Source organism: Aphelocoma coerulescens, chromosome 7 (assembly GCF_041296385.1).
Source record: "Aphelocoma coerulescens isolate FSJ_1873_10779 chromosome 7, UR_Acoe_1.0, whole genome shotgun sequence".
NCBI classification, from domain to species: domain Eukaryota; kingdom Metazoa; phylum Chordata; class Aves; order Passeriformes; family Corvidae; genus Aphelocoma; species Aphelocoma coerulescens.
The window spans coordinates 27,485,797-27,513,748 of record NC_091021.1 but is presented as its reverse complement, the minus strand read 5'-3'; the positions used below and the strand labels follow the sequence as shown (position 1 = coordinate 27,513,748).

Genomic DNA, 27,952 nt, shown 5'->3' with positions numbered 1-27,952 from the left:
AAATCTGCTGTTGCATTTTTACTATGGTTTCTAAGAGATTTATAATAAATACAGTTGGGAAAAACAGACACCCCAGCTTTACTAATCACCACACCGGCACGGTTCTGTTTTGAAGAAGTGGCTGTTACATCAAGCAAGGTGAAAGAAGACAGAAGTGAACCTTATTCTGATGCATACACGTCGTTGTAGTCAGGGATCCAGGGACATGGACCACTTTTAAATTAGCCTGCTAGGTGGTGCTGTAGGACACGCTCTGCTTTACTCATTCGGGAATATGTTCCAGTTCTCTCGCATATTTTACCATAAGACAGAGGTGCCTACACTCATCTGCCTCTTTAACTTGCAATCTGTATGTATGAAGCCTTGTTGCTACATTAGGAAAAAGGTTGACATTTAAATACAGAATTGAAAATCATTGATTTTGCTTAACGATTTATGTGGTCTTGCAGTCTGTTTTGCTCATGTGATTTCCAAAGTGGAAACGTGAATGTGGTCAGTCAGTGAGTGTCCACCAGCCTAAGATATCTACATGTCTCTCCTCGGCATCGTCTTCTTCTATGGAGTCTATTTATCTGATTTATCTGCCCTTTTATGCAAGTTTTTTCCATAATCCATCCTGTAGACGTGAGCTTTAATGGAAGGTAATAAGAACCTTATAGTTTTGGCACAAATGTATGCAACACTGCATCTCCCAGGTGTCAGATGGAAGAGACATTGCAGGAGTCTGGGATTAGGAAAATACACTGTGTGAGTGTATGTCTATAGAGTTGCATTGATAGCAGGAAGAGAAAGATTTCAAGGTCTGCAGGACACAGATCATCCACCAGTTACCCATGGAAGCAATTATGAAAACCAGGGAACTGGAGTGTGGACATTAGGGGGTTTTACAAGACACGAGGACAGAGAAATCTGATGAAGAACAGAGGAAATTTTAGAGGGCAAAGAGATCCTGGACTGAGATGTGTTGGCTGATCTGGGGAAGATTGTATTGTGAAGGAAAGGTATGACTTGTGAGCCTCATGTTTGGTGCAGCTCACTGGCCCACTTTTCAATATTGCTGAGTGTAGTGCTTCTGTAATGAACGTGCAGAAGCAGTGCAATGCTCTGAAGCAAAACATGTGCCTAGAAAGTAGCTGTACTAAGGTGACTTACACTGGCCTGTGCTGGAACTACTTCCAACTCAGCAGAAGGCAGCAGAAAATGCATTGAAAACTGCTGTATTAAGTGACTTTTAACATTCTTGACAGGTGCCAAAAGGTTGAGCCTGTTCATACTTAAATGGTCATCTTACTGCACTGAAGGGGAAAAAGAGCTTGTGGTAAAATGGGCTTTTCCAGCCTGTCATTCTGAGTAAGTTAGCCATCTCCAAATTGCAGCAAATGGCACAGTGACAGTGGGATTGAAGTGTACACAGCATTGAGCAAAAGCATGAAGGTTCAGCTCTTCAGATCCCAGCAATTTCTGTTGCTGGAAGGGGAACGTATCTGCCAATATTGATAATATATCCTTGCATGTCCTATTCCCACTGCTCCTCTCAGTCTCATCCTAGATGGAACATGCACACTCACCAGCTGATGGGGAATACAACTGCAATTTTTGCCTGTATGCCAGGATTTTGCTATGGGCTCAGTTAGCACAGGTTAGAAACCACGTTTTCCTTTGTGTATTGGGTTTACTGACAAGGTTTGGCTGAAATGGCATTCTTATGCTGATAATCAAAGCCATGTATAAGAAGCAGTAGGAAAAAAAAAAAAAAAGGAAGAAGATGAGCAATTCACAACTATTTTTCTTATTCTTGGGGTGTGTGCATGTTCTTAAAGATAGATATAAACCTTATGTTTTGTCTCAAGATGGGTGATGTAGACAAGCATAATAAAGAATAAGCATTCAGAAATACAGCCATGGGAAGAGAAGAGGGAATTCTCTTTCTGGTCTCAAATGAAACCTTCAAACCCCAGTATCCAAAGAGAATTAAAAAGATGACTAATTTTGTTGTTGGGATTGGAAGGTATATGGATCACAATAAAGCACAGGGTCTTTAGAGGGGCGGGGAAGATATTTTCTTCCTAATGTATTGCAGCTTGGAACTGATCGGGGATGAAAGTGTTTTAGAAGGCAGCAAAGAGGCTGCAAGTTATTTGGATGGCTACACAACTCTAGGACTGACTTCTCTTTCCAGAGTCTTTGAAGTATTGATATGCTGATCCAGACCTGCCTAAACCTCAGACGGGCTCTTTGTGATAGCGGACATGGAAAAAAAGGAAAATATGCAGAGTTTTTTATCTCTTTGCTACTGCATTTTCAGATCTGGGGACTAATTGTACAACCTCCCTCAGCTCTATTTGGATGCACTAGAAGCTGGTAAAGAGTGAGCACCCTGTTAAGTAAAAGTCCTTCCCTCAGGCAGGACTCCTTTAAATATAATCATCAAAAAATCCTTGATCTGAATGTGCTTTGCTATCTCTGATGATGCTAATAGACACACATCCACTTTGGGGGTGTGGTTTAGTGGTGACTATGGTGGTGCTACATTGATGGTTGAACTAGATGATCTTGAAGCTTTCTTCCAAACTTGATGCTTCTGTGATACCCAGGTGAACATGCATGCTAGTGGAAAATCTGGATACCAGCAACAGAGAGCTGAGAAGCAAAACCACTTGCAGATTCTGGTCAAGTCAATTCATGCTGAAGTCTGTGGTTCTGCAAGTAGTCTACTGCTATTTAAAACTGCTTCAGGTCTCTCCACATTGTGCAGACAGACCCTATACCACATTGCATTTTACACTGCATTGTCTAGTTGTATTACAGGCACTATTGTGATGTCACTTGGTGGAATCAAAATAAAACTCACAAACATAAATTCATTGTCTAGCTTGGGATTTCTTGACAAAGCACATGTTAACTATAACTAATAATCCAAGCTGTTAACCAGGATGATTGTTCACTGTCTATAACTAACATAGCCTTCATTTTTAAGGGCTCTGGTCCTGCAATTAGCTAGCTCTCCTAAAAGGAAGGTAGCTGTAGTGAATTAAGATGTCACATCATAATACAGCTAATTAGCACCATTTCCCTTCAGAATTGGAAGAAGTGTGTCTTGGGAAGGGGAGGATGCCAATTCTTAGAGGCAATGCTATAATATTTAACAGATTGAATCATACTGTCTAACCTAGGGAATATTTAAAGTTACCACAAAGTTAATGATATTTGACAGCAAGTAGAAATTGGGGCTGTTTCACTGAGTCAATCAACCTAGGTGGTCACTGAGCACTGCTCCATGGTGGGAGTACTTCACAAATGCTGTGACCTTCCAAAGAGGTCCTTATCATGGCAGATAAGAATAATTTTTCCTGTCTCATTAAAAGCTGTAGAAGCTACAAACAGAACACAGGCTATTCTAAAAAACAGTACATGCTACTGTAGCAACAGACCAGAGATTCCACTCTGCCTCAAATCAGTTGAAAAGACATGCCAGTTCTAGGGAAGAACTATCAATAGCAATAACAGAATTAAATTATGAGAAAATGCAAGATGAATGTTAAAGTGAGATCTGTTTGGAACATTGGATTCCCATTAATTCAATCTGTTTAAGACTTGCCTTATTCACTGTTATTACCAAAGCTCAGATCCACATCTTTACTGTCTAGGAAAAGGAGACTCATGCTGATAATAGTAAGAAAAGACACATTCTGTTAATGCAGGAATAATTTTCTTTGCCACTGAAAATCTGGCATTTTCTTTATGTTGCCCTACTGACTGCCAGCTTGCCTGGTGCTTTGCTGGGGAGCTGGAAACCCAGGCCCTGTTGAGTTTCTAATGCAAAGATAAAATCTACCTGGCTACAGTTTTTTTACCCACTCTCAAAGTGGCATCTAGTTTTTTTCTCAGTCAGAGCTCTTACTTAAAAATACTTAAGGTCATCATGAGAAGATAGGATCATGTATAGCTGTAACACACAGCTTTTTTCTTGGCCAGCATGTTTAACAGAAGAAAAATAACAGCTTCTGAGTGGGAGCTGGTCAAGTCTTACACAGAGTGTGTGAAGCAGAGAGCAGCTACTGTAAACCAAAGCTGTTCTCCATAAACCAACTGCTCTGCCAAACCAGGTGAAATCTGTCCGCTTTAGCACTGTGGTATGACTGTGTAGGAGGGAAGGGGTCTGATCCCACACTCTTTTCTTGGGAAAACGTGTTCGGCCACTCTGTGTTTCTATTGCATCTGTCACTTAAGGATCTTCCAGAACTTTGGAAACTTTTTTGAGCTGTTCTTCAGACTTCACAGATCTGAGACTGCACATCTTGCAGCTTTATATATGACTGAATCAACTCATGTGTGCTTGCAAATGAATTAAGTTTTGAAGAGATCCCCTCTCAGCTAAAGTCTAAAGAAAGCAGTAGCACCCAGAGAGACGCATTCCTGTTTAAGCAGTAAGTTTGGTTTGAAAGAGACAGGTTTGTTTACATGGTTTATGAGCATCTCTTTAATCAAGTAATAGCTTTCCAGGTCAATAGCTTTTTCAGGATAGTTGCTAAAGTGAAATCTGGATACCATAATATCAAGTTCATTTATACATCTACTGCCACTCCAATTATATGTTGCTGGTGATGCCTAATGAAGTTTGGGCTATGTACAATTTCATATGTCTGGCTTGAAGCATAAGCATCCTAATCTGTGAAGGTGAAGCTCTAAAGAAAGATGTAGTGAGTACCTTTTAAACCTACACAGCTGGTGCAGTTGCCACCTACAGTCACACCAGAACAAATTTTTATTTTGTCTTCCAAGAGTTGCCTAACACTAACATCATATTCCAGATCTCAGTACTGAAAAGCAAAGGACCACAGGTTCATTGTCACTTGAAGTGATAAAGCACGTTCATAGTATAAAACAATAACCCTTCTGGATTTTTTCACATCCTAAAATAACTCTACATGAGGAGAAACAACCATGAAAACCCAGAGACAAATTTCAACCCAACCAGCATCTTATGAAAGGCAATGTACATTGGCTGGCAGAAATCAGTTTTGTTTCAGAGTCTATTGTTTGTATCAGTGGTGTTATATCCTCTTCAAGTCACCTCACAACTTGTTAATCAAATCCAAAGTAGAAACTGTTGTTTTTCTCCAACTGAAGGTATTCTTCATGTTAAAATAAAAACAAGGGACTGAGAAGGTCTGTGGACTATGGTGAGGATAAAATCCTAGGTGCAGATAAACAAGTATGAAACTGTGACAAAGAATATGCAAGGCAGGGACCTGTGATTGTTAGACCACACCTGCAAAAGGCTCTTAGCACCAAAGTTTACATTTGTATGTCACAAGTCACAACACAGGGATAACTGTTAATCCACATTCTGAAACAGAAGTTGTTAAATGCCAAGAATACTTCTGATGAATGCAAACTAATCTTCCTGCTAATCTGGAGCTGATAACAGAGACTGATCTCACAATTGCATCTGGAGAATCACATGGGACCCCACAAACTGGAGCATCAACCAAAAAGCTGGAAGCTGCCTTTGAAGGAGCAGTCCACATTATCCATAAAAACAAAGGAAAACTTAACATGTATTATGATAACTACTTACTGGATAACTTGTCACAGATAATTTAGTGCTGAAAACAAAAGTCAGGAGCAGCCATATCAAGTGCTACAGATAGCCAAAGTGGTTTTCAGAGAGTAACTTCACAGATGAGGGACAACATCTGAGAACCAGGTGAGAAGGAGTCATGGTGTCCACAGCTCAAAAACAGAAAAAAAAATTAATAAATGTATCTATTTCTGTCACATGATTTCCTCATGTAGAGTTAACAGATTTAAGTTTAGGAGAACTTTCAAAAGAGCACTGTAACCAGCAGGAGCTGACTGTAGCTTACAGCTCCCTCTGATACCATGCTTTTCTGCACAGAGATGTCAACATTCCATCCACTGAAGAGTTACAGGACAGGAAGATTGTTCCTGAGTACTCTTGGAGACCATTCAGGTACTTGTTTTTGCTTCATGCAAAGGAAGAACTGGAATGAAAAATTTACATGGAAGTACACGTACAGACAGAAATCATAATGCAGGCAAAAGAAATTAAAAAATTGAAAAAAAATTAACAAACCTTTTTGTCCTCCAAGGCTGTCCTCAGTAATGTAGTAAGTCAGGAACAGTACAAAAAGCTTCATTTGCACAACAACCAGCAGCATAGGGGGAACCACCCCCCCCCCCAAACAGTATAAAGAAACAAATAAAACCACACTTTCTTCCAAAACAGACTCAATTCACTAGCAACCTCTCTGCCCCTTAAATGTCCTCCAGGTTAATTGATTCATCTCACAATCCAGGCCATCTGAGTCTTGTTTCCTTTCTAACCTGCAAATTCATAATCACTAAAGAGGATTTCTAAAGATGTGAACAGTGCTAGTTAATAATTTTACAAAGAAGTCAAGATCTCAATTGTGTGTATACTGTTGTTAGTGTTGGGGAAAGTCTAATAAAAACTCTAAACCTAAACCCCCTGTTCTGTTAATGACCACAAGGAGAATGTAGTCCTAGCAGACTTTCTAGCCAAAAAACCCCAGTGCCTGAAAGGTTCAGCCTGCTCCTTTCCTCTTTTATTTGGCTGCTACATATCTTGCTTTACTCTGTAGAGCTGTCTGTGGTGCAAAATGTAGGCTATGTGCAATCTGAAATAAAGCTGCTTATTGCACAAGGGGATGCCAAAATTGGTAGCTCTGAATTTTAATAAGGAGATGCTTGGTTTCTATTCCACTGGGATTGCAGGAAGTAAGATAATTCTCATGAAAAGAGGGCACGGGGAAATAAATAGATAACCAACTTTGTATAGGAGTTAATCCATTTAAATGGCTGTAACAAAACCTGCCTGCAGGTTTCTGTTTTTCAGAGACTACATGGTTAAGCTCTAACAATCTGCATTTCCACGTTACTGTAGGTCCAGGCAAGGAGTATCAGAATGAGGGTTTGTTAGGGGAAAGTTTGCCGCATTCAGGTCATTGAAGAATCAATCTGTCTGGCCAAATTGTGCCAGATGGACTAGACCATTTGAGCACTCATGCTACTACTCTTTATCCTGCCAAAGTACCTCGGGAGTGACCTAGAGAGCTTCTTTCTCCAGTGTGAAGGTCCATGCTGAGCCCCTTCTGTCCACAAATACTGGTTAGCATCTCATTGTCAGACTTGTTTTGATTACATATGCTAGTAGTCAGGCGCTGACTAAATGGCTATTGGCAAAGGTATTGGACTAAAACCGAAAGAAATAGAAACTTTCTTTTGGACTCCAGTGGGCTTTGGATCAAGCATAAAAAGAATAAATGCTCTAAAGCAAATAAAGCAAAACTTCAGGTTTCCCACCCTGTCTAATCTCTTGTAATCAGAGGTGCCAGTCAGGGTTGTTCAGGTGTTAGATGCCATCAAATGTGATCTCAATCCAAGGTAATTATAAGAGATCTTCAGAAAAGCAGCAGAGAAAAATAAGTGCATTTTTGTTGACATAATCGCTTCTGGATAAACAACACACAGCTGAGTCTCAATTCACTATCCTTCCCAGGAGGTCACTAGGGCTGCATGTGCTCTTTGGTGGTTTAACCTGGGGTTTACTCTCTTTTTCTAAGCAGAAGAGTGATCTGCTTAGACTTATCCAAGAGATTTTTCCTTTTGAAAAACAGACTGTCTTTAGTTCTTCCTCATGCTGGTCCTGAATTAATACTAGTTTAAAGTAGCTGGGGGCTTTATGCAACAACCAAATGTGTTCAGAGCCCTAAACACGATGTAGATAACACTGGACACAAGGCTCCAAAAAGTTGATGTGCCATCTAAGATCACCGGGGAAAACACAACAAGAAATAGGATTATTGGTTATTGTTGCATTATTATGGATAAGAATGGTTTCAAAACTCAACCCAAAATCCATCTCCATTTTCTCTGCTTAATGAGGAATTCTGTTCAAGGGGAAATGCCTTATGATGATTTAAAAAGTTCTCCCATTTCACTCATCCTTAATGCACATGTGGCTACCTTGCTCTTCCAACCAACCCCTGGGAATTTTACCTGTCCCCTGCACAAGCAGCCCCTTCCCTGCAGCACCTGCTGGGCTCTGTACCACACATGCCCATTTCCATCATCTGCCAGCCAGCCCTGGGCACCACTCTTCCAAAAACAGGCAACAGTTGCAAGAGGTTGTTCTCACCTTCCACATATTGGAGGGTTTCATATGGCACTGCAGGAAAAAGAACCAGCAGACCAGGTCATCCTTGGCACATTTCCTGGTGCTTTATGGTCCAGACAACAGGACAAGGTGTCCCTGCACTTCCCAGCTAGTGAGTGGGGGGCGTTTGTCTGCTTTGGCATGGCCATTGACTGGTGCATGTGATGAGAGAGCAGGGTGGTGCACAAGCTGGCAGAAACCAGTATGGGCTTACTCCTTGTCAGTTCTCCAGGGGTGGTTTCATCTTGTCATCCCCAGTGACAGCACCTTGTGCACTGAGAGGATTAAGGTATTTGGAGGAGTCCATAGGGTTTTCTACCTGATAATTTTTCTTAGGAGAAAGGCTTAAGCTTGGTACCAGAGAATCCCCTGATGGCAGGGAAGGAGAAAGGGCTGCTGACAGAATGCCCATCTCTTGTTATTTTTCATCCACCAAAGCTGAATCTGATCCAGTTCCCTGTGAAGGGCTGTTGGACAGGCACTCTTGACTAATTTTCACTCACCTCTTCCCAAGTGACCTTCTCCTTCCAAAGATGATGAGGAAATCATTTGTCTCAGCTTCATTCTCTGGGAAATGTTATCTTTTGCAAGCTTTAATTTATCTTCATTGAAAGGAATTGCTTTTCATTTGAATTTAGCTTCAAACTTGGCTGTGTGACGGGGAAGAGCTTCACTGCAGTGCAAAATAAACATTGTATCCTGTGCCTCTTCTGTCCTTTAATACCTGCACAATAGCAAGACCTGGATAGCAGAAACACTGAATTATCTTGGTCCAGGAGTGTCACTTGCTTCTCTAAGAGCAGCCTGCAGCGTCACACATACCACATACCATGTAAGAAAGGAGCCCGTTCTTGAATGCACAGATCACACAACATGGCTCATTTAACTTGCAAGTTCAATGCTTCATAAATGATACTTTCCTCCAGGGGCTGTTGCAGGAAGACATCAGAGCAGAGAGCCGTGTTTCAGGCCTCTGTTTTCTAAAGCTTTGTGCTAACCCAGAAAGTCTCCTCTCCTCCCAAGTAAGAACGATCGTTCACTATAAATCTGTTCTTTACAGTTTTGTACCCCTTCAGATTTTATGGAAAACACCTCTATTTGACAGATGATGGTAAATGGTTTGTAGGGAATGCTTCTGATTTTGCACAGTACTCTGGGAGTCATTATCTTTACTCTGGGATAATGATTGGAAACCAAAAGAACACAGGTTTAGATTAGATAAAAGGAAGAAATTCTTCACTGTGAGGGTGGTGAAGCACTGGAACAGGCTGCCCAGAGGAGCTGGGGATGCTCCAACCCTAGAAGTGTTCAAGGCCAGACTGGATGGGACTCTGAGCAACCTGGTCTAGTAGAAGGTGGAGGGGTTGGAAACAGATGATCTTTAAGGTCTCTTCCAACCCAAACCATTCCATGATTCTGTGATCAGAGAGTTCATTTAAGAACTGGTATTGAAAGCATTGAAATGCTAAAAATGCCCTCTGGGTTTAAGAGAGCAAAACATCAACACATTCTGTCTAAACACAGTTATACAAATTATTTAAATTATCTGTATGGGTCGTGAACAAGTCAAAAATTAAAACCCCCTCCTTCTTATGCCATCCTGCTGCTCCATGTTATAGTTCCTTGCTTGCACAGTAAGCCTGCATATCTGAGAGCAGGTAACATTATCCACTTTGAAGGACTTTCAGTAAATATGAGTAGGAGCAGAGGTAAAGACAAGTATGAAGCCCCAGTTCTCTTTGTTTGAAGGCACCATACATTTTAAGGACAAATTCTGAAGCTGAGCGTGCTGTGTTCTCTCACAGAGGTCACCACATCATGCTTTTGTATGTCCTGGAAAGTCTGATTGTTATTTGGAGAAAGTCCTGGGTAGAGGAGGTCCTTCTATAAACTGCCACACTGGGAGCTGCTTGTGAGACACCACAGTGCCGTAGTGTCAGTCCCCTCAGGTCCTCCAGCCCACTGCCCTCCAAGGGAAAGACTGACACAAAAACATGGTTTTGAGGAACAAAAGTGTAAGTGTGTGCTGTGCACATCCCACTCTGATAGCCACCATCTCAAAAGATTCTTGATCCTGAAAAATTTGCATTTCTATAACCTGAATAGTGCACACAGGATGATGTGCTTTGCCTCTACTATGTAGGATCAGGATGACTCTGCTGTCTTCTTGGCCTTAAATTCCGATCCTTCTGGTCTTCTTTTAGTGCTTTTTGGGTGTTACTTGATAAATAACTGAACTGGACTTAGCTCTCATGAAAAAATTTGGGAAACTGTATAACCCCTTACATGTATCTCTCTAATTAAAAATTCCCCAGTTTCATCAAGATTCCAAGATAGAGTACAGATAATTTTTTAATGAAGACGGGTTCTGCAGTTCTGATAAAATAGCAGGTAAACATTGCAAAGGGAGAACAAGTGACCTCACTTCTTTTTTTCCTTGCAGCTTAGAGAATCACATATCTCATTCCACTTAGTCCTGAGAATCTCCCTCATGGACTAGCCACTTGATCACACCACATCCCACATGCACGAAACCTTCTCACAGCACTGACAGAGGAGGAGGAGAAACACACCCAGCATTTCTTTACCAGCCTATTTCCAATCCCAAATTAATCCTGCCTGGACATCCCAACGACTAATCGGATTTACTGACTCAGCTTTAACAAAACCTCGAGTAGATGAGTGTCCACTTCATTAATCCGCTGCCTGATCTCCCAGTGCACAGTCCTTATAAGTGAGAAGGGGCAGACACACTTTGAAGACATTAAGCTACAGCCATTTGCAAACAGATTTTCTCTCTTCCCCCAAACAGACAAGTGCTCAGTGCCTCTCAGCATCCGAATTCAGGATAATTATAGTGACCTCCCAGCTGTCACTGACAGAAGTGCGGGAAGGCGGATTATGCACATGAAGTCCTCTGCAGCTAAAGCTACCATATGTCCAGGTTTCACTGGGCATGTTTCACAAAGCCAACTTTCTCAGGCTGAAAAAAGACTTTGACCATTTGTCCTGAACCCGTTTGTGGCTGGAACCCCTCCCAGGCTGGCTGACACTTGGACTGAAGCCCTGAAGCACACTCAAATCCCCTGCATATGCTGGCTTCAGATATGCTGGAATCACCATGTTTGTGCTGCCCATCTGCTTGGGCAGAGCCTGAGGGGCCTTGAAAAGCCAAAGAGGAAGGGAGCTTAAACCTTAGTGATGACAATTTTAATCAAGAGAGGGAAGTGAGAGCTCTCTCCTGCCTCAGCTCCTGTGGGCAGCTCCCAGCATTGGGCAGGAGCGATTTGGGGCAAGAGGTAGAGCCTGAGCTCTGACAGGGGGCTGCTTCTCCAGACAGGAGCCATGACCTGCATCACTGCTGTGAGGAGTGCTTGTGGCAAGGCAGGGGAGGCAGCCCTGCCTGCACAGCCGCTCTGCACAGCTGCTGCTGTGCTGAATGCCCCATGAGAGGGGCTGGCAGCCACAAAGATCTTGTGAACCACAGTTTATTACAGCATGAGATACATCTTGATTAGAAAATGTTTTGTGCAGTACATTGCCTGTAGCTCAGCTACAGACTTGAGGTTTTTGACCTCTTGGGATTTAAAAGGCCAACTGTATTCTTTCACTTCCAGAGATTTGTAGATGTCCTGCTGACATCTTACCATAAAATGAAATCACCTCCCCTCATCATGTCTGCATTGAAAGATTCAGGTTGGTGAGTCTCAACTGGTTTAATTCACCAGGAACTTTTTGAATGCTGAGTCTGGAGAAATGTTTGCTTAACCTTATATGAAAAAAAGGAAACCTATGCCAAGGAAACTGAGAAGAAAACAAACAATTAGAACACGCAGAGCTTGACTTTTTCCCTCCAGTGAAACAACACAGGCATTTTAATAATTAAGGACTTTCATAATGTTTGTAAAGGGAAACAAAAGTTTATTGCTTTTGCTATTTCTATAAAGGCACAGGGCAAAGTGTAGGGGCTTGTGGGGGAGAAGAGTTAGAGAAGGAAAAAAAGTGATGGTGCTACAGGGGTGAAAGAACAAATCTCTGACTCCCTAGGTGATAGTTACAGTACTGCAGTGGGAGTTGAGTTAAGGAACATGTGAGGCAGGGTTTGGGGCCTCATTTGTTAAACCACTATTTTTGCACATGAGGAGCTTGAGGGAGTATGTGGTTTAAGAGAGGTTCTTTAAGCCTAGCCCAATGAAAATTGGGTTGTGCAGTTCTGACTCATATTTTAGGATCACTCATGCTCTAATTTAAACCAATGGGAATTTTTTTATTGACTTGAATGAGAACAAGATTAAACCTTACTCCATTGTGATTCTCTCAGAGAATGTGGGACTAAGGTAAAATTAGCTGATGGTCACTAGAAGTATCAAAATCAAGCGCTCACATCTTCCCCCTTCCTCAGAAAATGTATAAATTGGAAGAACCACATTTATTTAATTTCTTTAGACAGATGCACACTTGAATTAAACTCCCTCAAAGTTAGGCAGATTATTCTGCCTTTGTGTCTGTGCAAGAGAAAGGCAGACTTGATTCAAGACATAAAAAGCTAAGAGATTTAAACTCTGCCAGTTCCTACATAGTGCTGAAATTGATACAGTGTGTCTGGAATTGATTTTTCCTTGGATGCTTGCAGGCAGATCCCAGAGATGCGTTGGTGCCTGCTCTGTGAATGAAGGAATGGCTGTAAGTTTACAGATACCTGGTTTGTACTTGCAGGATTTGGGAACAAAGAGAGGGAAAGAAATCCAAAGCATGAGCAGCAGATAATATGAAAAGCAGTAAAAACACAGAGCAGTGATTGACAATTATATAGCAAATGTAAGAGCCTGCTCCTACCCTTTAGTGGGAATACCACGCTGCTCAACATCAAATTGACTGAAATAATACATAGCATGGTTGGGGAAGATGAAGGAAACAAAATCAGCTAGATCTCAAGAGAGCGGTAATGGTGGGAGTTTAAAAAGTATCTAGCTTTGTTTTTCTGATATAATTTTGAGGTTGGGGTCTTTTTGTTTTGTTTTTTTTTTTTTTTTTTATTTTTTCATACAGAGTGATAGTGCAGTTATTGCTGAAATAATGATTTCATTTTCAACAAAAGAGATGACAGATCCCAACAAATCACTTTTCCAATACAGAACTGCTTTACACGTGTCCTCATTCACCCACTAACTTTCTTGTACTTCTGTGAAGGCTTTGTCTTGTTTGGGGGAATTGACCACAGAGCTCCTGGGGCAGGGTCAGGTGTGGAAGTGCTCATGGACAACTGTGTTTTGTGACTTAGTGCCACTGAATGCAGTTAGGAATGGGCACAGTGGGAAAATCTGAGCTGAGTCCTCCTTAGATCCTCTGATGTCCCTCTCATTCATTGTGTGCTTGGCAGAGTAAGTTCCTGTGTGCACATTCTGGTCTGGAAATAAATATACTTTATTATAGAATAGGAAGCATAGGAATAAACCCTAATTTAGTAGCAGCATAGGAATAAACCCTAACTTAATAGAAGTCCCTCTTCCATCCAAAACATACAAAATGACATCAATTTTTTTTTTAAATTTTTTTTTGGTGGTGGTGATGGTGGCAATTATTTTTGAAATCCAGGCTTCACTGTGTATGCATTGGGATTTTATAGCATAGTGTAAGAGGAACTCTTACTTGCTTGGCAAGAGTAGTTGGATCTCTGTGACATACTACATTAGTTTCCCAGAAGCAAAACCACTTAAAATGGTTTGAGGTTAAGGTTAAGTTAGCACACCTGAATGGGGTAAGCACCTGTAGGTAGGGGCTTGAACTCAGACAAACTTCTTGGACAGGCTTTGCCATCAGAGCGATCCTGATGGGAAACCATCCTCTCAGTAGCAGAAGAGTCTTGCCACGGGGGCAGCAATGAGCTTTCTGCTGTGAAACATGATGAGGTGACAAAGCTGTAGGGAAACACAGATGTGCTTGCCTTGCAGCCTCGGTAAGTGAGATTCTGCTTTGATTGTAGTGCCAGATGTCAAAGCAATGGTGAATTACCAACCCGAGCTAACTAATGTGGGGGGGTGAGGGGAGGAAGTGTGAAGTGCTGACATGTCTAAGCATCATATAAATTGCACTTGCTCTGTAAAGGATAGGTCCCCAAAGGCCCATAGCAAATGCCTGTGCCTGCTTGGACAACATGGTCTGTGCAAGGATGTGCACACTTGTTCAAATACTTTATCTTGTAGGAGGGGACCTGCAGTGAAAGAGTATTTGAAGTGTTTTTGCTGTAAGCATAGAAATATATTTGGGATTGGAGTGAACAGAGGTGGTAAATGACGGTTTCTCACAATGTTCACAGTGTTTATGCTTCTCTAGGGTAGGAAAAGGAGGAAAGAGTTGTTACTGCTGACAGGGGAGGAAAGTGGAGGAACAGAAACCCAGATGAACACACTCGTTCACAGTCCTGTCAGTAATCTGTGGAAATAATAGAGATTATAGCCCACATTAGGAGGATGCCTTCTTAACTAAAATGTTAAATGGGATGGGAAGAAAGCCATGCACAGAGACATCAAAGCTTGAGCGATGAAACCACAGACACGTTGTTCCTGCGGGTTCATGTAGAGGCAGAGTTCCATCATGGACCCTCCTAGATCAAGGAAGGGTCATCTCCATCCCAGCCTTCCCTTCACCCTGTGCAGCAAGCTGAGGTCCTTAATAGCATTTGTCTTCTCCACTCATTTGATGAAATATGTGAGCACTCGATACATTTCAGATTCTATTTTCCTACCCCCTCAATTGGTTTAAATCTGGGTGATACAAGTGACGGTGATAGGACTGGGAGAAGAAGGATGTGGGTGACAGTGTTGTTGCATAAGCCAGTTTTCAAATGGTAACATGGCTAAAAACTGAGCAGTCTGGTGTTTTGTATTGTCAGTTATAAAAAGGCACTATCAAATCCCTGCCAATGAGGAGCACTGCAAGGTGTTGAAATAGACTGTGATTTTATAATCACAAATATCAATGTAACTAAGTAGCCACTCTAAGAGCAACTTTTGGTTGTTTAAGTATCAGCATAGTTTTTACATAGGGGAGGGTTTAGTTAATTATTAAAGCAGGTTCCCTTGCTGCATGTTTACCTTTGCAGAGAGATTGTTGCAAAAATTTTGGAGAAAAATTTTGAAGCCTCACGACCACCCTATTTTTCATGCCCTAATTATCTGGTCAAAAATCCTACTTTCCAATGAGTCAGTCTTTGCTGAGATTAGTGGAAATGCTTTTGGTTTACAGTGAGATATAAATTATCCAGAATGTACCCCGAGGAGAGAGAGTGAATCTATTTAATATCATTAAAAAATGAGAAAGAGAAGCTCAAATAGCTTTTGTCAGTGGCATAATGCTGTTTCCAAAGAGTTGTGACATCTCTGTATTTCCTAGGGCTAGAAAGGCACAATGTTTTGATATTTTGTCCTTCAACTCCCCTTCCCTGCTATCACCCTTTTTTCTGGGCTATAATAGCTTCATATCCACTTCAAATTAGTTGAGACCTACTGAAAGGCAAAGCAGTCAGTAGGGACATGGAGTCTTTAAAGCTCCTCCTTCATCAGCAATCTAGGGATCCTGGCAGTGCAGGGGTTAACCTGAGGCCAAGGAAAGTGATGGGAAGAGACAAACTGGGGGAGTCTTGAATACATGGAAAAGCAACAGCAGAGAGAAAGAAAGGAGCAGCAGTGTAGACAGGGTACGGATGCTTCACCACGAAGCAGCAATACCAACCCTACCTGAGGGCAGCAATACTATATATAACTCCTGCAGCAGAGTCCTGCAGCTGACAGATGCTTCCCAGGCTCCCACCTACCTGCAGCTGGGTCAGCTGCTCAGCAGCCCCTAGGAATGGCCTGTGTCATATTCCCGTGTGTGCCCTGACCTGCCCTGATAGCCCGGATCAAGACCAGGTTGCCAGCCCACAGGATTGCAAGTGTGGTGGAGGATCTCAAAGCCCCAAACCTGACCCTCCACCCCAGCATACACACTTTGTCCCTCACACAGCACACCATGCACAGTTTGTGCAGCCATGAGCAGAGCAGCAACTGCTGTAACTACATTCCCAGGATGGAATGGATGTCGTGCAATGTGCTGGGGTGCACCCATTTGCTTGCCCAAAACTAGGAGGCAGTGAAGAACTGGTGCCAGAACCTCTTTCTCAGAAGAGTGTGCAATCTGGTGCCTCAAAGACAGTATTGATTTCAGCAAGAGCTGCTCTCTGGATGCTTGACCTGAATGTGGGTGTTGCACACATCACGCATGGCCACCCCATATTCTCTATAAAAACACGCTCCGGAAAAGGGTGTATTCCTGGAGGAATCCAGGATGTAGTGTGGTGGTGTGCATGGAGGATGTTACAAGAAAGCTGGCAATGTCAGGGTATTAAACCTATGTGAAATATGTGAGAGAGAGCTGGGGAGAAAAGGAGGATGAGCATGTGGAGAAAGCGCTTTTGAGTAGAAGCGGTGGAGCCTCATGCCCTTCCTCTGCCCTGCCATCTCTCCCTCATCCAGTCAGATTTACCTACAGAATGATGGAAGTGGGAGGAAGAGGGTTGGTGCACAGAGTGTTTGCTGGAAACATGTGTGGAGGCCTTTTCTGGCCAGTAGCCATGTAGCCTGTTAGCAGGAATACAGGTGCATCAGGGAGCAAAAATGTTACTTGCAGAGGGAGCAGGTTGGTGCTACTGGTCCTGAAAATGTGTGTATTGTCCAGCCTCTAGCAAAGGTTTGTAAATGTCACTTCATGGGGTCATCACAATTTCCACAGCCTGCCTCAACCCCCTGCCTTCCCCTTTGTGTGTGAGACTGAGAAGGTGGGGTGGCACCAGGTTTGTTACATGTCCCATTTGCACTGGCACCTGCAGCTGTTTCTCCCACCTGCACTTCTAAAAGCTGTTGGTAGTGTGATGCTGGCCCAGGGCCACCTGGGCTAGAGTCCCTGTGACCCCCTGGGCATCTAACAGCGTTACCAGCATTCCTGCAATTAAACAGTGTGAAATTCAAGCACAGAGACAAGGCTTCTCCATTTCAGTGCCAATTGCTAGGACATGCTTACTCCTTTCAACCAAATGGAAAATGAAGAAATAAGAAATCTGAATGCCATGGCTGAAAGAGAAACACTGATTCCTAGAAAAATTCCCAAGGGTTTCCTGATTCTCATTTGCTTGGGTCTGCTCCCCTCATAAATTGGGCAACAGCTGAGCAATTGGGGAAGAGAGTGGGAACTTAGATTACACAAAAATTTGACTTGAGGACTCTGATTTGAGACCCATTTTAACCTAACCCTTCCCTTTACTTCATTTGCTTTCTCTGGTTGGTTGAAGCATGTTGCCTTACCGATGCAGACAGAACAAGGGACTTGCAGTGGGTTGAGAGGCTCCTGTTTTTTCCCTCTTTTGGAAATATCTCAGAGCAACCATCTGTCAGTTCCCACCAGCCTGGAGAGCTGCTCTGACAGAAGATAAACACAGCATCTCCCTGCTGAGCACTGGCACTGTGAGAGGAGGGGATGAGGGAAGAGCTGTGCAGGGCTTGGGAGCAGAGCTGAGGGTTGCAGCTGGTGTGAACACCTTTTGCTGAAGTGAAAACCCACCAAATGGCTTTTCTCTTCCACATGCACCTGAAAGGGCTTGTTTGCTACAGTCAATAAGCAGAGATTTCATTTACTGCTTTCTGTGAAGGAGAGGAGGGCAGTGTGGCTGTCTGACAGCCACCTGTGCAGATTTGGTGAGATCTCCAGGGTTAGTTGGAAAGCCTCTTAAGCAGCATGCTGCAGGAAAGGGGCTGGTGGTGACTGTTTTGTCAGTTCACCACCAAGAGATGAGAATCACAACTTAATATTCTTGCATCTTAATGGGTTTTAGGTGAAAGTTTGCCAGAACAATAGATAAATAACATAACAGCAAAAAGCCAGTGCCAAAACCAGCAAGTACCAACACATGATGAGTTACTGCTGTGTTTATAAGGCACACGAACAGTGAGTCTGCTGTGCAGGAGTGAATGCCGCTGCTGCACATGAAATGTCAGAAATCAAATCCTTTATCCTTCTATGCAAGTATTTGTTCTGGAGGGGTTGTTGTTGTTATTCACTCAGGAAATGGAAATCTATCTTGCATTTTCGCTCTACCCCATAAAACTGCTTTTGAAGAGTTTCTAGCAATATGCTAATTGGATACAATACTTCCAAAATTTGGTTACCAATAATTTACCAACAGCTTTACCTAATGCCAACAACAGGTTGGACATCAAAAAAACCCTCATGTTTTATATTTCAAAGTTTTCCCCCTAAAGTTTTAGCCAAATTCTAGACTCCAATGATTACACCAAGCCTTTATGCATTTTTCCTCCTGCCTGGGGTGTGATACCCATTTCCCTCCTTGGTTCCACATTCCCTGCTCCAACTGCTGTGTGAACAAATGCAGACTACACTCACTCATTTAACATAGTCCAAGTCCTGCATCCAGATTAACAAAATTATCCTGATTTATTTTTGACTCTAGTCTGCAAACAGTCAGCTGGTGCTGGCTACCAGTTGCTGGTGCTTTTGATCTAAGGCTTGCACAGGTAGAGCCAGAGTGGATATTGCTGTGCCCAGGTGCTATAGATGCCACAGCTGAAGCCCAGACAGCTTTTTTTCCAATAGGAGCTGAGAATACACATGCATTTTATGTGGCAATATGGCTGCATATGGTTAGAGGCTCTAGGTAAATGCAATTTTTAAATCACTTTCTTTTTAATGAAACTTTCATGCTGTGGAAATCCATGGAGGAAATAGAGGAAACAGATCATACTAGATACAAGAAAAGCTCACTCATGTTTGATCTGTCTCTTGTACCCTTTGGAAGCAGATATATTTATTTGCAGCACGATCTCATCTCCACTGAAGTCAGCAGGAAGTCTGCCACCATCTTCACAGGCAGCAGGCTGGTGCCTCTGCAGGCTGGTGCCTCTGCAGGCTGGTGCCTCTGCAGGCTGATCGGCTGAGCACGCTCTCCTCCTCTGCTGCAGAAGGAAGCACTAATGCGTGCCCTTGGCTGTTTGCTGGGCTAAACCCATTTATCTGAACCATGGCAGCATCAGAAGCAGTTTTAGAGATTAACCCACTTTTGCTACCATAAAACTAATCAAGCTGCTTCTTTTTATTTACTGGGGGAGTCCGTTTTAAGTTCTCAGATGCTGAATTGTAGGGGGGGAAGGTAAGTTTTGCATGTTTAAAATGGAGTATTGTATTCATTTAAGGAACAGGAGGGGAAGGGAACAGCAAGCGATCCTTTCCCTGCCCAGAGACTGACAGCCTGGCAGCCCCTGAAACAGAAAAGCCTTTGTTTGCTCCTTCATGGCCACAGTGCCCACAGCTGTCAGGTCCAGTGCTCCCATACTGGCCAGCTCCTAATATTAGGAAGAAGCACTGTATCCAAGCCATCAGGGACAAACTGAGCAGATCCATCAAGGCAGAGTATGGGAGACAAGCCAACAGGTCAGGCTGTGTTTCAGGCTGCTGATTTCTTAAGGTGGGAAACCCTGAAAATCCAGGAGGGTTAAGATTCTCAGCACATCTGTAAGGCTGTAGAACAAATCTTCAGGGAAAATAACAGTTCAGGAAAGCTGTCAGATGTAGTGGAGGAGGGTGGTTGGAAGGTACTGCTTCTCTTTGAAGTGGGTTAGCGGCATTAAATGTGCACTTTAAAGATCAATTATAATCTGAAACTGTAAACTATCTTACCTCCAACTGTCCTTTGCTGGCTGGGGGGCATGAGCAGCAGCTCCCTCCAGGAAAGAGTGTGTGGATGGGAAGAGAGGTTGGGAGGTGAGGAAGTCCTAAACCATGTGCTTAATGTTCACGTGGAAAAGTCCCAAGAGTTGCCAAGCTGAGTTATCCCTGCTGCAATAAGAATGTGGGGTGGGCAAAAGGGACAAACAGGAAGCATTGCTCTTCAAGTTTCAATAATAAGAGGCCCTTAAAGCACAACACATCCTATCCTCTGGATTTCTAGCAAGAGCAGTTCAGATGAGCACCTGTGGGAATTAACAGCTCCCTTAGGGCCACAGAGCCCACCTTCCCCATGCTTTATAGCACAGAAAAACACTGGTAATTCCTCTTGGCTGTAGGTGGTGGCCTGCCGGAGGGGTTAAAGCTCTTTCCTCAGCTCTGGTCCAGGCAGACCTTGAGCCAGCATCTAAACAAAAGAGCTTTGCCTACAGCTTCCCTCAGCCAACTTCAAACTGCAACTTACACAAACAGTCCCTGGCAGTGACTCGGAGCAGTGCTGCTCCCGGGCACACAACCAGGACCTGCCCTGCGCCTTGCCAGCTGCCAGTTCAGCTAGTTGTGAAGGCCCCCTTCTTGCTCCTCATGTTTTCTAAAACACAGGACACTTCTCCTGCCTCCTTTATCCTCTAGGAGCCATGACAAACATCTACTAGAAGTATCAGTGAGCCTTGACTCGCCAGAGCCACCCCACTGCACTTGCTGCCCCTTTCACCACAGCATTTGTACCAGCCCTGCTGCTCCTATGTTCCAGCTGGGGAACCATGGGCAAAACTAGTCAATCAAATATTGTCTCGAAAGCATTAAGGTTATACCCAAGATTGGGACCTTTCAGAGACACTGCAGCAAGCAAGCTGAGGGCAAAGGTTTACCTTGCAGGGGGCCAATTGGCAAGAGCTCAGGCAGTAAGGCAAGACTTGACCACAACTTCTGGCCCAGAGTGAGCCATTTGGAGTGCTTGCTAATAAAATAGAATAAAATAGAATAAAATAAAGTGAAATAAAATAAAATAATCATTAAAGTGGCACAGAGAAGCAGTTAATAGCCCTCCTATATTTTAACCGCTGGAAATATGGAAGACAACTGATTTAGACCCTCTGTTGTTCTGTCTCGATTAGCTGCAAATGTCAGCAAAACTGATGAAGACAGCAGTGGGAAAGCAGCTTTGTTGTAACAGTAATTGGTTCTGAATTGCTTGACAATTCTAATAGCTTTCAGCTGACTTGGACAAAGGGCAAAGCTATGGGCATACAGCAACACTGAAGTGAGATAAGGGAGTATGAAAAGGTGACAGATATATTATAAAATGCAAAAAACCCCACCATCATTTTCACAATCTTTTTCAGATGTCAAGTAGGTGCCCACAGCAGGGGAGAGGAGTCTGAGGAGCACTGGTAGCACTCAGGAATTCCCCCCCAGGAGCCACAGACAGGGTTTCAGAAACCGTTTTCCTAAAAGCAGCTGACACATTGCTTGCTTTTGGGCTTTGAACCCAGGCAGAGGCTAAGGAGGCAATGGAAACAGAGGTACACCACCACTGAAGCCAGTCTTCCACAAGAAGCAAACCTCCTGGGAGTTCACGGTCCACGCCCCTGCACTGTTCCACTGCAATAGTCCATCTCATTTTTGCTGTTCCTTGGGACATCCCAAAAAGCACACCCTGCTCCTCACACCTCTCTGTGATATTTTCCCCATGTTTTTATCTCCCCTTTCCCATTTGTTCAGGTCTTTCACTCCATGATATGGCTTCTAAGCCAACTTCCCAGCTGCCTCCTTGCTCTCCATCACCTTTTTTGCCTCTTGTCATGTCAAAAGGTATTATGGGATTTGGCTGATCTGAAGCTATCAGGGCTAGCTGGCAATCAGCCACCAGCAAAGAAAAGGGATGGCCCTCAATTTTCCCTCAGCAGAGGCATTAATAATTTTATCTTCTCTCCAGCCATGGATTTCTACACTGAGCTTATGGAAACTTCTTCTCTTGGACGCCTCCATTTGTCTGCCTAATATATTTATATGGACAAGGAATTCAGATTACCACAGGCAGACAGAGAAACAGGCAGAGGGACTGCATGGATGCAGTTGTCTTAGGGAACTATGTTAAAAAGCTGGAATGCTATATTTATGTATGACTGAAAGAAAGAAAAGAAATCAGTAATAAAATAAAGAGGCCTTTACTAGCTTCAAAAGGAAGATTTCTGGGGAGCTGACAGGTAGCAAATAGCTCTATGTGCATCATCTGATGTCTAACATGTGCCACTAGGGAAACAAAGTCCATATTTCTACATGCTCCATTCATTCTTTGGGAGCCACTTCTTCCTCAGACTGACATTTTGGTTACGTTCATTCCCTGAGGCATTTTACAGGAAAACATAGGAATGTATTTGATTGTTCAGGAGGTACTGAACTTTACATAGATGACATTTGGAAACACAGAGCTCACGCCTGGGAGCTTCAACGGCTCTGAAAGAAGCAACACTGCTGGGCTCAATTATTTAGAAATGTAAATTTGGAATGGCAGTAATACCAAAACAGGGAGAGAAGTTAGCACTGCTGGATTGCACTAACCTTGGCTGCAAAGCATACTGGAATTTCACAGTGAAGTGCCAAAAATTAAGCTTAGAGAAGCTTCTTTTGTGGCAAAAGCCTGTGTGAGGAGAGCCACCTTCCTTTGGCTGTCTAAAGCCAAACTCCGGGAGCGCCATTGCGAAAACATCCTAATGAATGTGAAATGTAAATGTTATAGGAAACTCAGGACGTTTCCAAGGTCCCAGTCCCAACAATGAAAATCAGTCATGCATTTTGGATCATGCCTTGGTTGAACTGGCTGAGCTGAAGCAGAGTGTGAGGGAAGCACAGGAGCAGATACTTTACCCCTTTTTAGCCCCTGCAGAGGAGTCTGTGTGAAGGAAAGTGGGTCCAAATAACAACATGCCACAGATGAGAGAATGTACCCAGTCAGCCTCTACCCCGTCCCCAGCATTGTCAAACCACAGAAGAGCACCAGGCAAATAATCTGTCTCATGCTGCCAGCAGAAAAGACAAGTACATGCACTGCCAAATGCAGTCACAGGAGAGCTACAGTGACGCAAGGAGCTCGGCGAGCCAAAAACCCAAACCTGCCATCCTGGTGATGCCTTAAGAGCAGCCCCCGGGAGATGTTTCATGTTGTGGGTGCAGTGGGGAGTGGCCTCAAGGGGGCTCAGGTGTTACTGATACAGGACAGCTCTATGGTCAGAGGAAGGTGGAGGTCCCGGGGGCGATGCCCCCTCCGGTGCCCAGAGGACAAGTTGGCCAACTTTGTCCAGAAGATGGGCCATGACCCAGGAAAGATGCTGGATCATCATCACCCTGCACTTGCTTAAATGATCACTTGGCTTTTACCTGCTTCAGGCAAAGCTGCAGTGTGAAAAAAGGCACAGGCTCCTGGCCATCATGAAAGGTTTTATTTGAGCCCAGTTTGTTCCAGTGACCAGCAAAAGCTGAGCATTTGGCCCCATCACCTGCATTTACCCTGTCAGACCTGGAGTGAATGGAAATGCACAACACAGTGCCATGAATTTACAGAAACTTGGGACAGAGGAGGGAGTCTCAAATGTAAAGTCAAGATATGGCAAGTCTGTGTAAAATACACATTCCTCACTTGCAAACACACACACATATGGTCTCTCTCCCATTGCTGAGTACATCTTCCAGTAAAATCTCCTCCCAGTAAAATCTCAACTCCCTTCTTCCAGGCCAGAGAGTGCAAATGGGTTTGTGAACCTTAGTACATCATTTACAGCTGCTGTAAATCTGGAGCAATGTACACTATCAGATGTGCAGGTTTCATTTATAAAGCAGGATTTATGGTTTCACCCCTTAGATCTGCAGATGGGTTTTATTGTGATTTATGCCTGTGTCATGAAGGACCATATATAAGAATTACCTGATATTATCGAGGGACCTATTCTTTTTGGCCCTTATCTTTCTTCTGAAAGCAGAGACTACTTAATCACTGTTAGCTATATACTGAGTACAGTGTCCTTTGTGAATTACCCATATCCCTGTTTTCAGTATTATTAGCTTGTGATGTTAGGACTAACCCAATGAAATAGTCACAGCACTTGCTGAATTGCAACTATATATACAATTTATAAATGACTCTTTGGTGACCATGTTGGTAAATTTAATTACAGTCTTTTTAAAAAAGACATTACCTCAGCATTAACTGAATGCCAGCCTCAAACTGAGGTATGAAAAAGGCTCTTTGGGTCCTCTGGGTAAAGTACTTAGGTTTCTACTGTTATTGTTAGACGCTACACCTCAATAGCTTAAATCATAGGGGAAATTTCCCATTTCTGAGAAAGGTAGAAGCCAGATTTCTGAAAGCAGTCAGCTATCTAGCCACCACTGATTTTAAAAGGCATTGTAACACTCCAGAGGATCTTGCCTGAAGGAGAGTGACACCTAATAGAGTTTCACTACATTCCTGTTCATTAGGCTCCCATGGTTTTCACCAGGCCTGGATACCCAAGGGTACTTTGTCAGAATGCCACTTAGGTTTCCCCACGTTTCTTCCAGTGCTAACACACCCCCAGAAATCAGACTGAATACATGTTTTTCTTTGAAAGCTAATAAGTCATAGGGTCCTGGAGATGTTTTGGTATCTTACACTCACCAGAATCACCTTTGATGGCCTGGGTCTAACAGCATAAAAAAAGATAACCTATGCCCCTTAAGTGGGTTTGAAACCTGCAGTAATTGCCAGGAGATGCTGCAGTATTTCAACTGATCTATTTACTCTCAGTTATACTAACAGCCAGGTGAAGGCCCAAAACATGAAGCTCCAGAACTGTGCCCTATTCCATATGTGCTCCTTGGCCTCACAGGCCTGAAGGTCCTTTTCTTTTGGTCCAGGAGAGATGGACTCAAAAACTCCTATAAGCCTGGAGCAAGGCACTGTCTTGATGAAAGAGGTCTTTGAATCTCCTCTGAATCCTGCTTCTTGCTGATCTCAGCATTAGGAAGCTATACACAATGTGGCATTGCTGCTGCCTTCCTAGCAACTGCACCTGTGTGTTGTAAGCGGAGGGCCCAGGAGTGTTTATGGCTCCAGCCGCACAAACAGGTCTCAACAGGGATTGGGCTTGAGCCCAGTTTTGGTCTCAAGCACCACAGACCCACCACAAGGGCAAACCTCACATCTAATCACACGTTTATCTAGATGAGGGGATAATTGGAGCAACAGCCCTTTCCCTCCTTCCATTTCTACCTCAGCAGTAAGAAGTGTTCCTGGGAAGAGGCTGGGGCAGTCAAAGGAGCAATCCCTCAGAAAGCACCAGGCTGTGAGGTGTGACTGATGAAACTCCTCCCACGTTCTCTCTGTTGGCCCTGACTGATGAGAGCAGCAGTTTTTGCAGTGCTGTCCCATGTCAGGGAAGGTGTTAAAGTGCTTTCAAGGAGCATTTTCCTCCCTTTGTCCCCCAGGATGTTTGTGAGAGCAGTCAGATAAGAATTGTAGGGAGCACCTTCTTATCTCATGCTCCCTAAAGCTTTTTGCTTTGCAGGAAAAGAACTTACCAGGCATACATCCCTGTTCTTGCCTTACCTGCCATGATGGTAGCTTCTTCCTCACCCATGGGGGAAAAATCCCAAGATTTCTGGAAAAAAAGTTGGGAATATGGATCAATCGAAAAGATTCCAGAGAGGATGTCAGGGTCTGATGGAATGGTTCATTTAAATGAATTTGGCTTCAGGAAATGACTCTCAAGATTTGAGTCCTGAGTGTTTTTTTTACATCCATGTGAAGGTGTGCGATGTGCCAAGACTTTGATCTCAGGTCCTGGCACAGAACCCACAGAGGGTGAGACATCAGGCACTAGGCTTCCCTTGCTGTGGTCCATGTGTGGATGCAACCTCTAGGAAGTCCTTTTAGGAGCTCAGGAGTGGCCTAAGCTGCTGGGATAGGCACAGTCCTTTTGTCTGAGGTGTTCTTAGTGCATGCCTACCAGGCTGAGCCTGTGCAGGGAATTAGGGAAAGAAATGCTAAATTTCTGGATCCCAAGGAGCTGTAGATGCACGTGACATTCCTCAGCAGCTCAGCCTGGATGGGGTGGGAGCACTTTGGAGACCCAGAGATCAAAATGACTGCAAACATCTGGGGAGCTTTAAACAGGGAGATACCTTTGGAGTTCATATACACTGAAAGTCTGGCAAAGGCTGAATAGGGTTTTTTCAGCATCGCAGTATTAGATTTAGGCACCCACATCCCACTTTAAATTTAAATCCTTAAGTAGCTCTAGTTCATAACACTCAAATTTACTTGAAGAATTTTCTTATTCTGTGGGCAGCTTCCCACTGACTGTTCAATTTGCTTTCAGGCTGACAGCCTAAAGCACCTCAGTTTAGATACTTAGCTGCTAAGTAATATATTTTTTTCATCAAAGCAAGTAGAAAACTTAAATGAGGCATATAGATTCTTACCAAAAATTCAGCTTTCAGCAGTTCTTGTTACATCCATTAAAAAAAAAGTGTAGGCAAAAGTTTTTTAAAAGTGCAGAAACTAATTTCTTCTTCAGATTCAAACAGCAATTTTAGAACTGCATGACCCATTTTTAGTGCATTCTATTACATCTCCCTATTTTTTCTCACACAAAAATTTAAGAACAAAAGTCTCATCCCCAGAGGAACATCCCACATAGCACAAGCGCTTGAAAATAAGAGACTGTGATGTGATGCTCGGTGTTTTGTAGCTTTCTAAATGGGCCTAGAAACATTTACAGCCTTAGCTAATCACATTACATTTGCTTAATTAATGGGAAGAGCCTATGCTCTCAAGCTGACAGGCTTTGATAGATGAGTACAGCTGCCCTGGCTTTCAGCAGCATGTGTGACTGCTTAATGGGAATAGGCTGGGGGACAGCAGCGGGGGCAAAGCAATGAAACAAGTGTAGTGTGTGAATACTAGTCATGCTTACCCTGTGCCTGAGATGGAGAGGTAGCCCCCAATCCCTGTTTGGGTTAGCTGTACTGAGACCCCCTATCCCTGCCTGAGGAGGCAGCCCATTCCCTGGCACAGCCCAGACCCATCATCAGGTCCTGGGTCACCAGTGCCTGAGGGTCCTCCCACCCAATTGGCATTGTTTTAGGCAGCTTGAGACAACCTTACTGTAAGAAAGAGAGTACTAGGAGCTAGAGGATGGGGAGAACATCAGTGGTTTCCCAAGCAGAGAAACAGAAATCCCGTGCTAGATGGCACAGGAAATCACCTGCATTTTTCAGAGCTTCTCCTGTACTTAAATCAGAAAAACAGCCTTGTCTCCTGAATTATGTACTCCATTCCTGTCCAAATGATTCCTTGTGTGCTTGCATTGCAGTACACGAGCCTGAAACACATGATATAAGCAGCTGCCAGGCCAACTGCTCTGATGATAATTGAGCCAGTTGTACACACTTTTGTGCATCATACCCCATCCCATCCGACTCTTACCCAGTTGCCAACTGCTTCTTGTCTATTTTCTCCAGGAAACAGACTTTATCAGTGTAATTTGCAGGAAACCCTCCCAATCCCAGCTGGAAAGTCACACTCTCTCCCACCTCCCTTCCACCACTTTCTTCAGGCCTCTAAGTTGCTCAGCAGGGCCAATTAAGAATTCAAACCAGGTAGAAAGTGAATATAGAGTAGCGATAAGAGTCAGTGGCATGATTGATGATGCTTATACACATGCTTCTGGCTTGAAAAGCAGTGTCTGGGTCGATTCCAGGAGTTGGGTCTAATTTCAAAAGGATTTTCTGACAGAAAAAAAAAAGAGGGTTAGCAGCACATGCTACAGAAAGCAACTTCCACAGATTATTCCATCCCTAAAATATCAACAAATTACTAAGAGCAAAGTGTGAGAGAACTAACAAGAGCTTTCATTCATACTGATCCTCCTGCACATTTACTGAAATAGGGCTGGGACTGTTTTTTCCTGTGGGTTTCCCAACATTCAGAGCTGAAGT

At 43.4% G+C, this 27,952-nt stretch overlaps 1 protein-coding gene across 8 annotated transcripts in view; it reads right to left on the bottom strand.

Annotated features, from left to right (window-relative positions):
• Positions 1-26,683, bottom strand: part of TMEM177 (transmembrane protein 177) — a 66,511-nt gene extending 39,828 nt beyond the window's left edge. The window contains exons 1-4 of one of the 8 annotated variants that reach the window (XR_011152009.1): positions 26,435-26,683; positions 25,560-25,611; positions 19,928-20,086; positions 19,007-19,725 (exon numbers count right to left, since the gene is read on the bottom strand). The gene's annotated coding sequence lies outside the window, so the exon portion shown is untranslated. Of the gene's footprint in view, positions 1-5,581; positions 6,009-6,100; positions 6,283-13,382; positions 13,611-19,006; positions 20,087-25,559; positions 25,612-26,434 lie in introns of those variants that run through there. The other 7 variants (XR_011152010.1, XR_011152008.1, XR_011152007.1 and 4 more) reach the window with 7 other exon arrangements.
• Positions 26,684-27,952: the final 1,269 nt, after the last annotated feature.